General features: G+C 60.5%; 1 pseudogene; it reads right to left on the reverse strand.

Annotated features, from left to right (window-relative positions):
- Positions 1–785: 785 nt before the first annotated feature.
- On the reverse strand, positions 786–7860 carry LOC141915813 (antigen WC1.1-like; annotated as a pseudogene).
- Between the last annotated feature and the right edge of the window lie 993 nt (positions 7861–8853).

Consider the following 8853-nt stretch of genomic DNA (forward strand, 5'->3'; position numbering starts at 1 on the left):
CCTGGCAAGGGATCAGGAGGGCAGGGGTGGGAGCTGGAAGGGAGCAGGAGGAGTCTGCCACGGGTCTGCAAAGCAGCAGGAACAGCCCATGAAGATGGGTCCTGGCAGAGCATGAAGAGAGGGAATCCCAGCCCCATGTGACCAGAAAGTGGCTCTGGACTCTGTGCTGGGGCACTGGGGAGCAGAGCTGACTCCTAAGCACTGGGGGAGGTAATCTGTGGGCCACAATCCCCCCTGGTCTGCCTGGGGTATTCCGGGCCCTGTGGCCACCTTAGGCTCACTTCTATGTGCCAAAAGCCCAGGGCTTCCCCTGACATGGTAGCCTCTGCACTGTGGGACAAGCATGGCCGAGGCAGGGCCTGGAGGAAAGAGCAGCTGGAACCCTCAGGTGAGGAGATAGATGCTCCCACTGGAGTACATCATGGGACCTATCAGAGAGACATTTTGAGTAGAAACTGCCTGTGGCCAGCAGGATGGAAATATTTCTGTCACTAAGATTATTCCCCAGGGACCATGGGCTCTCGCAGCCCCACAACCTGACCTGAGTCTGCTGTCCCTGAGACATGGCCCTTCCCTACCATTGTGTCTTTGTTCTCTGCTCCCCTGACCAAGTTTCAGGAAGATGCCCTGACACCTGGCAGGCAAGGACCAGCTCTGGGTCAAAGCCCCCAGAGACTTTTAATAAGAACGAATAAGGATGCACGGCATAAAAATGGGAATAAAAATAGAGGAAACTCCAGGTGATTTCTGCTGCCCGTGGGTCAAGGGAGTTGGTTCCCTGGTCCTCACGGCTCTCCCAGCTGCACAGACCTCTCCTCCCTCCCAGCTGCACCCAGCTGCAGGGCAGGGATGGGCTCTCCTGGCCTGGGGCTCAGGGACTGTTGTGCACCAACCTACAGTGTTACAGCTGTTGTGTCCTCATGGGGATGTGCCACAGACACCTCTTCAGCATCATCATAGCCCATGCTCCCCGGGGACAGGGACGAGGTGTCTCCTTCAGCTCCAGGGACCTCGGCACTTCTCTGGGAGTGTGGGCTGCCCCCTGCAAGCAGCAAGGCTGGACGTTTCAGTTCACCCCTTGGGATCTGAACTCCATCATCCTCCTTGCTCCTCACCACATTCAGCTCCTTCTCCCACCTCCAGGCCTTTCAAGGAAAACTCCCTGGGCAGGTTCCCCCTTCCCAGGAGGTTTGGGCCTCAATACAGTGACTTGGGGGGCACCAGGGATGGCACCCTAGGAACAGGCAGTGATGTCTTTCCCTCTCACCTCTGGGTGCATCCCTGGGGCCTGCTCCCTCCTCTGACATCCTGGGCATTTCCCACTCTCCCTGCCTGGGCACAGCATCCTCCCCCAGATCAGAAACCTCTCTGGCATCATCGTAGCCATCTTCTGGGTGATCTCTGGGCAGGACAAGGACATCTGAAAGGAGAGGGGAGCTGGTGACAGTGAGAAGATACGTCCTGCAGAGCAGAGGACGGGAGGATGCTCAGGGACACAGGGCTGAGACACTGGGGTTGGCAGCACCACAGGAGACAGCCATGTCCTCCCCATCTCCAATGGTGACACTCAGTGACCCCTCTGTCCACATCACGTGTCTGCAGGGAGATCAACCCCTTCCTGCCTCCGTTACCTGGTGCTGATCCCAGACCACCCTCCTCCTCACTGACCCCAGGGTAGGGCTGCAGCTGGGTCAGGGACTGCTCTGAAGAGGAGCCTGGAGAGAAGCACAGCGGGTGTTATGGAGCAAGCCCCACTGACCTGGCTCATGGTCACCGCTGCCGGGGAAGGTGGACCCACAGAGCTGGGGCTGCATGGGTTGGAGGGCTGCGAATTCACCCTGCTCCCCCAGGACAAACCCTGTCCCAAATTTGCTCCAGAGTTGCCCTAAGACAGCCCCTTCCCTCAATCGTCAGGTGCCACATGGGGTTCAGGGACGGGAAGAGAGGGGCTGTCCATCTGGGACAGTCCGAGCTGACTGGGAGAAAGCTTCTCTCTTGGGCCCAGGACCTGGATGCTCTCCCCACAGACCCCACAGTCCAAGCACCAGAGGGACCATGGACTTGGGAGGCTTCGGGGGATCAGCTCTGGGTTGGGGCCAGGGGAAAGGGTCCTGCAGATGTGCCTCCAGGGAGGACCCACACCCACCTGAGTGACCAAACCTGGCCTGCTTCTCCGAAGCTGGGCTATAACCAATCTCCTCATACACAGCCTCGAGGAAGGGCTCCTGAACTCTCCTGGAGCCTGGGGACAGAAGCAGGGCTGGCACAGGGACAGGCAGAGGGGCCATGGGATCACACTGTGCTCCCCCAAACCAGTGCCTTGGGCCAGCCCAGGACTGCTCTGACAGCACAGCCCCACTGTGCTGCCCAGGCACGGCTGCCACATCCCCCGTGAGGGCAACACCACTGTGGAGATCCTCTGGGGCAGCATCACCCTCATATCATCCCTTTGAAGACAGCGCTCATGCCCCTCTGGCCCCTGGATCATGCCCCCCTTATCTCACTCTGGAGCAGCTCCCATATTTCATCTGCACCTGGAGCTTGCCCCTGTCTGCCCCATGGGTCCATATTAGGGCCCCTGTCCTGGGGGTGGGCAGGCCTGGACAGAGGGTCAGGCCTGGGGTCTGACACCATGGTGATGGACTCTGCTGCCTCACACTCCTCCTAGCATCTCCCTTGCCCCAGAGCCCCCTCCAGCACTACCTAGAGCACTGCCAGCCTTGGCCATCCCCACTCTGCCATTTCTCTCCTCGCCCCATCACTATCTCCCCCAACCTCTGGGCTCTCTCCAGCCCTTGCTGCTGGTGGCCCATGGACAGGCACTCAGTGGGGCAGCACATGTGAAGGTGGCAGAACACAGTCTCATTCCCCTACTCTGCATGTGCTCCTGCTGACGACCCTCGCTGAGAACCCTGCAGCACCCCACAGACATTCCAGGAGGTATCTCCCCCTGGGACCTCTGGGGAAGGACCCACTTCTGCGCCCAGCCCTGGTGCTCAGCACTTGCCCAGCCAGGAGGGCCAGGAGCAGGCAGAGAAGGGCCCCCAGGATGATGCAGATGATGACAGGCACTGAGACTCTCCTGCTGCTGGTCCGACGGCCTCGGGTGGGAACTGCAGGGGAGAGAACAGGGAAGGGACAGCACTAGACCTGGGAGAGGTGGAGGCAGCACCAGTCCTGACCCCATCACACAAGGCAGCAGAGGCTGTAGGGCCCCAGGAGTGAGTGTGGGGAAGCTTCCACACTGCTGACTAAATGACAACTCTCCCTCACACCCTGCCACCACCCCAGTGCCTCCTCCAGAGAGTTTCACACCCCAGCAAGGAGCCCCTTCCATCCATCTGTGAGTCACAGCCTGGCCCCGAGGATACCCAGCCCCAGGGGGAAGATAACTTACCTGCTTGGGGAGGGGATGTTGTCATCCTGCGTGTAGCTGCAGAGGAGGAAAAGGAGAGTGGGGCTGAGGCACTGGGTGTGCAGGTAGCAGGGAGCCTCCTCCACAGCACACTATGGGGTGTCTGTAGATGGCCCTGACACATCCAACACAAATTGCTCCTCCTGGAGTGCCCAAAAGGGAGGCCAGGCCTGGGCCCAGCACCTCTGCTCTGGGAGACAGGCAGGATGGCACAGGCAGCCCAGGGGATAGCCCTGGGGCTGCAGGGTCCCATGGGCAGTGGCCAGAGGACATCCAGTTCAACCAAGGGTGCTCCTTGCCTGGCACCAGCCTCCTGCACTCTGCAGGAACATTCTTGTTCATGAGAGGTCGGAGGCCATGTCAGGACCTCATGGACTTCCCCAGCTCCCTGCCAATGCCTTACCAAGAGGTCCCAGCCCTGCCACTCACCTGAGCAGCGTGCGGCAGCGTCTTCCTTATGCCGGCAAACACCGCCATCCCCAGGCTGGGCCCAGCAGTCCTGCAGGGACGACTCCGTCCCCTGGCATTCTACCTGTTCCAGCCAGATGGGGCCCATCCCCATCCCAAATGCAGCCTCATGCAGGGCAGACACCGCAGGGTCACAGCCCAGCTGCCTGCATGCCACCTCGGTATCCTGCATGTCCCAGGAGTCGTCACACACCGTCCCCCAGGACCCACGGTGCCAGACCTCCACTCTGCCCGAGCACCCATCCTCACTGCCCATGGCATGAATCTTCTCCCTGGCTGGAGAAGACAAAGACTTCCCATGGCACCAGGACAGCAGGCAGAGCCCTGCCAGACACAGGGGCAACTCCTTACCTGTGCAGCTTGTGGAGTTGGGGCACGGGGCCAATGGGGCCAGGGGTATTTCTGGGCATCCCCCTGAAGAAGGAAACACTGTGGTGAAGGGGCTGGTTTGGGGGATCATGCAGACGAGAGAGGGGCTGAGCTCTGCTTGGGCCTCCCTGTACCATCTTGGTCATGGCAGCAACTGAACTGCGGTCATCCAGGGGACACACACAAGACTGTGGGGGGACCCCGAGTGCTCAGCCCCAAGAGCTCCCTGGTTCACAGCACAGCAGTAGCTTGTCTATGGAGGGGAAGCTCTTCTGAAACCTGTCTGGTCTCTTCTGAGACCTCACCTGGAGATGCCTCTGCCTCCCCCAGGTGCTGCTGGCAACCTGGGTGGCAACTGCTGCTGGATGTGTGTGGCTGTGGTCATGTTTGTGCCACTGGCAGCAGAATGGTCTGACATGGAAAGGAAAAGCCCCTCCAGACTCTTTCTCTGTGCTTGGCCATGGTCAGCAGGCAGCAGGAGCTGGGGTGACATGAGTACCTGGGAGGATCAGAGTTACCGTTGCAGGTGATGTTGGTCTCCTCTCGCAGGTCTTGGCATGACTGTGGGTTCCAGGCAGTGGAGGGACATTGCCAGAAGGAGCTGGTTCTCTCCCCACACTGCACGCGATCCGGCCAGGCAGGGCCAGACACCGTGCCAGAGGTCAGGCATGTTTCCAGGGATCCTCCATCCCCACAGCCCAGCTCCTTGCACACCAGCGTCACCGTGTTGAGAGTCATTGAGTTGGAGCAAACGCTCCCCCATGTCCTGTTGTAGAAAACCTGCAGGCGCCCAGAGCAGCCGTCACTGTTCTCCAGGCTCAGGTCCATGAACTCTGGGAGGAAAAGACCCCCAAAGGGGGAACAGGCTGCCCTGGGGCTGTGGGAGCCAGGACACCTCTGTACCCCCAGGCCCTCAGCCAGGCAGGACAGGGCCAAAACGTCCCCTTTGCACCCAGGGGCAGAGAGAAGTCCCTGATGGACAGACACCCCTGCCCTTCCTGCTAACCCTCGGGGGTGACTGAGCTCCCCAGGACCCCCAGTGGGACTGAGGGTGCTCATGCATGGGTGTCCACAGGATGGGCTCTGGTAGGAGCTCAGAGGCAGCCAGGGACAGCCTCAGCCATGCCCGCCTCTCCCCACGTCCTGGCCTCCCCAGGAACCAGGCTCCCACCACAGCTCCTGGCACAGACCTGAGCAGATGACTCCCGCATCCTCTTTGTGCCTGCAGTCGTGCTGCCCCCAGGGCCCAGCTGGGCAGTCCCAGAGAGCAGCTTCGGTCCCGGAGCAGTTCACACCATCCAGCCAGATCTGCCCGGAGCCTTCCCCGAACCGAGCAGAGCCGGCTGCCTCCACTGCCCCTCCGCAGCCCAGCTGGTGGCAGATGATGGTGGCATCAGACAGGTCCCAGCCATCGTCGCAGACAGTCCCCCACATGCCCTGGTAGTAGATCTCCACTCTCCCTGCGCAGCGCCCGGGCCCATTCACCAGCCGCAGCCACCAGCTCCCTGCAGCGGGTACAAACCCCAGTTGCTGCCAGGGACTGTCTGCCTGCACAGATTGTCACCCGGGGGGGCCTGCGCAGTGCCACTCACCCCCGCAAATGACTCCCACGTCCTCTGCAACCCCTGCCACCAGCACGCTCTCAGGCAGGGAGGTGTTGCAGAGGCTCAGGTTGGCCTCGTGCCCTGTGCACCGCACCCCTCGCAGCCCCACGGGGCCTGTCCCACGCTCAGGCTTTGGAGGGTTGTAGGCTGTCCTGGCCTCCCCACACCGCAGCTGCTGGCACACCACGCTGGCTTCCTGCACATCCCACTGGTCATCCAGGACTCTGCCCCACACCCTGTCCTGGAAGATCTCCACTTGTCTGTCGCAGTGGCTCCCTCCGCCCACCAGCCGCAGGGATCCAAAGCCAGCTGAGCCTGGGGAGAGCAGAGATGCCACAGCCATGGGTGGCACTGGGAGCATGGCACCCTGCAGGTAGCGGGGCAAGGGGGCATTTCCCCACCAAACGGAACAAGATTGAGCCTGTGCTGATGAGAAGCAAGGGCACAGCGTGGGCTCTCTCTGTAGCTCACACCCAGGTCTGCTGCTGCTGGGGGTACCCAGGCAGCTCCTGCTGGGTGGTGGGATGAGGCTCTGCAGGGCTCTCTGTGGGGATGGGATGTGGGTGTCTGAAGCCAGAGGGATGGGACAGAGCCCTGCAGCCCTGTCTCAAGCTACTTGCACAGTACGAGAACAGTGGAGCCCAGGCCTGGTGGTGATGCTGGGGCCTAAGCCACTGCTCCGGGGGCAGATGCTTTCCTCCATTCAGTCCTCAGCTGTCCCAAATTGGAGTGCTCACTCTGAGCAGGGAAAGCCCTCCAGATGGCTCCTGGGGAAGCCAGGGTTTCTCCGGGGAGAAAGTCAGCCTGGTATGGCCACGGGACCCCTGATCTGGGTGGCCATGTTGCATACAAATGACAAATGGATTGAATGCAGCATTCTTCTGGCACTCACCTGAGCAGATGACAGCAGCAGTGTTCCCTTGGGAGCATGGTGAGGCCCCCAGGGTGGTCACTGGGCACTGCTGCAGGTGGGCTTCAGTCCCGTCACAGTGGAATGAGTCTCTCCAGACAGGGCCAGTCTCTCTCTCAAAATGCTCTCCTCCAGGAATGGACTCAGCAAACCCGCAGTTGAGTTGCCGACAGAGAATGTGGGCATCCGAGAGATCCCAGCGGGAGGCACAGAGGGTCCCCCATGTCCCCAGCACCTGGACCTCCACCCTCCCTGCACACACTGTGCTGCCGTTCACCAGCCTGAACCCTGTGTACTCTGGGGAGAGAGGAGGACGAAAGAGGGTGGATTGGTGCTCTTGTACCCTCTGTAGCTGGCAGAGAGGCCAGAGGGACAACATGCCCTTGTTCTCCTTCTGCACTATTTTCATGCTGTAGACAACCCCACCCACCCCTCCTGTCCTTACACCCGGCCCAGCACGACCCTTGCTCTGTTGCCCAACCCATAGCACAGCCCCAGTGTTCAACACCCCTCCCTGAGTCCTTACCTGTGCAGCTGACAACAGCCTTGTTTGCGTGGGTGCAGGGCTGGTCCCTGGGGGACCCCCTGGGGCAGGAGGCGAGAAGGGATTCATTCCCCACACACTGCAGCTCTCCATCCCAGATGGGACCCACCCCTTCTCCAAAGGGACTTCCTCCAGGGACAGGCAGGGCTGCGCCGCACTGCAGCTCCCTGCAGAGCACGTCAGCAGCTTTGGGACCAAAGTGGGAATCACAGACAGTTTTCCACTGGTCCCCGTCATGGATCTGCACATGTCCCGAGCAGCGGCTCTTCCCTTCCACCAAACAGACAAATCCTGGAAAAAACCCAAACCAGCTTGGAGTTCCCAGAGCTCTCTGGCAGTTACATGCCCACATCCCACATCACCTCTGAGCAAGTCATGACCAATTCACCCATTGCACATCCCAGAGGAAGCTGCTGGGGGAGTGTTGGTGACACAAACACATCCAGACCCCCTTGCACCCCTTCGCTACACCATCAGAGTACTCAAGGGTATGTGTCTGTCGCAGCACCAGGCACCACTCAAACTGCTGCTGCCCTGTACTGCCTGGCATGGTCCCCCCAGCACCGCAGAGGTGTGCGCAGTTTGGGTCCAGGAGAAATGTCCCAGATGATAATGACTGCTGCAGCCTGCTCCATCCCTGCAGAGTATGGGACCAGGTGGGGCCATCATCTTGATGCAGTCATAAATAGAACCCGCTCCCAGGCGTGTTCTGGGGTTTTAGGAGGTTCCTGTTAGCAGGGAGATTTCACTGAGCACAGCATCGGCACAGCTGTTACCATGGCTGGTGCCTGTCCAGAGCCCTCCAATGGCTGCTCTGAGGGGATGTCGTCAGCCAGGGACACAGGACTCTGCCCAGAGTGCACAGATCCCAAAATGACAGTAAAGCAGAAGGGCAGGAGACCCACACATGCCCCTGGGCTCACGCTGGCTCAGAGGGTAAGAGCAGGCACAGATAAGAGTCAGTGTGTTTGGCCAAAGCCCCTGTTCCATGGGGCAGTGTGGGGAGTTGTGGGCAGTCAGGAGGGGTTGGGTAGCAGGGCAACACTGCCTGTATGGGGCCGTGTCTCTGCAGGGTTGTCACAGCCCCAGGGACGTCCTAGTGCCAGCCTGGGCACGTGGTGATGCAGTAGGGAGCAGCCAAAGTCAAGCAGCTGCCAAGCTCTGAGGCCTCACAGTGCTGGATCACACAGCCGAGCCCTGGGGACAGGAGGCGAAGGGCTGTGTGCCAGCCTGCTCCTCTGCCCAGGGCCCCGCGCTCATGCTCTCTGAAAAGGCCTTTTCATTCAACTGAGGTACTCATGCCTGTGAGGGCGTATGACCAATGGGGACCAACCATCTCATGCCGTTCCTCCAAGGTCTGGTGTTCCGTGAAAGTCCCCCCCCAGATTTCTCCAGCACAGGACCCTCAGCATGGCTGTCTGGGAACTGGCAGAATGGGTGGAGACCAGTGGATACCAGTGAACACACTGGGGCAGGGATGGAAGGTTCATCTGCAGCCCAAGACACTGACTGAAGGGAGCTGAGACCCTGTGGCAGGGTTAGT

This window comes from Strix aluco, chromosome 27 (genome assembly GCF_031877795.1).
Source record: "Strix aluco isolate bStrAlu1 chromosome 27, bStrAlu1.hap1, whole genome shotgun sequence".
Classification (NCBI taxonomy): Eukaryota; Metazoa; Chordata; class Aves; order Strigiformes; family Strigidae; genus Strix; species Strix aluco.